General features: G+C 44.1%; 1 pseudogene; it reads right to left on the reverse strand.

Moving 5' to 3' along the window:
* Nucleotides 1–853: 853 nt before the first annotated feature.
* LOC102833834 overlaps nucleotides 854–1,470 on the reverse strand; it is a 1,912-nt pseudogene continuing 1,295 nt past the window's right edge.

Here is a 1,470-nt window from a genome sequence, read left to right on the forward strand (position 1 = left end):
GAGTGTGAGGTTGGCCCAAGACCGGGCAGTGTTTCGTTCTGCTGTGCATAGGGTCACTATGAGTCAGTACTGACTCAATTGCACCTAACAACAAGTTCATGGGGTACCCAGGAAGACCATGGGTCAGTCTTGATGATTGTTGGCTACACCAAGTTGCTGCTAAACCTTTCAGCACTGGGAACTCACTTGACACCCCTTTCAGGCTCTTGAGTCTTTTATTACCCAACAGCAAGGGTTATGAGAAAGGCCCAGACCACCCACCCCACCCACAGAGAATTGCACAGCTTCCTACCAAGCAGTGTCCTTCTCTGTCCCTTTCTCTGATTCCAAGATGTAGGAAAACTTACACCTGTAAATTGTTGGCACTGAATTAGCATGATAACTTTGACATAATACCACAGTGGGGAAACCCAATAAGAAGACATTCAGAGCACGGACAAGGGGCTGAGCTGCCCGAGCATCATAAAACCAAAACTACAGCTTCCCACACATTGATAAGGGTGGGAGAAGAGCTGTGTAGAATGAATCACTTTACTTGCTCCTCAACAGCAAATAAATTCAGAACTGAAGGTGTCTTGAGGGCCCCACTAAACCCTAATCTTGAGTCTGGTCACTCCTCTGGAGGAGTTGGTACAAAGACAACTAGGAAATCTGAGTCCCAATTGAGTCTGTTGTACCAAGAGTCCTTTAGAAGAAACCCGGCACGGGGATTTTTTTTCCCCCCCAGCAGTATATCCATGGAAGGGCTATGTAACAGTATGCTCTCTAGCCCAGTCCAATGATTCAGTATCAGTATGGTCTCAATCCCCTCTGAGTTTTTTCCTGCTGGTCCTTTTACTGAGCAGCATCAGGGTCAGTCATCAATGGTGGGCAACCAAAACCCCATGTTGCAACACACACTGGCAAAGGTCATGAACTTGGGGTTGAACTACAAGCAAGTGATGAAGTGTGTTCTCATACAACACAGCTCCTTTGACTGAACTCTTTCCATTCCAGATATGGAGCTTGCCATTCTGTGAACCAATCATCATAAACTGGAAGTCTGGAGTAAATGTGGCCTCCAGTGTGACAACTTTGCTATTGACATAATCCCCAAATATGTGCCTCATCACTCCCTTGAATACATCAATAAGATGGAAGAAGCTGCCATTGGTGGAGATGAATTTCAATCATTAAAGTTCAATCGTTGCTGAACTTCACTCCTGTCCACTCATGAGTTCAATCATATTGCATTTTAAAGGTAACAAATGGCCCCTTATCAGAAAAATGAAGATTATAAACTTTAACCATTTCCGTACTGACACCTGCAGCAAAATTTAACCCTCTGGGTCAAAATAAAAAACCAGCTTGCTGTAAAAATGCATGAGTAGCCACTTGATCTGGCTTCAATGACTGGATGATCAGAGCTCAACCAGAAGAAGAAAGAAGAGGAAAAAAAGAGTAATCTGATACAATTTGATGAACTTGACC

Source organism: Chrysochloris asiatica, unplaced genomic scaffold, assembly GCF_000296735.1.
Source record: "Chrysochloris asiatica unplaced genomic scaffold, ChrAsi1.0 scaffold00154, whole genome shotgun sequence".
NCBI classification, from domain to species: Eukaryota; Metazoa; Chordata; class Mammalia; order Afrosoricida; family Chrysochloridae; genus Chrysochloris; species Chrysochloris asiatica.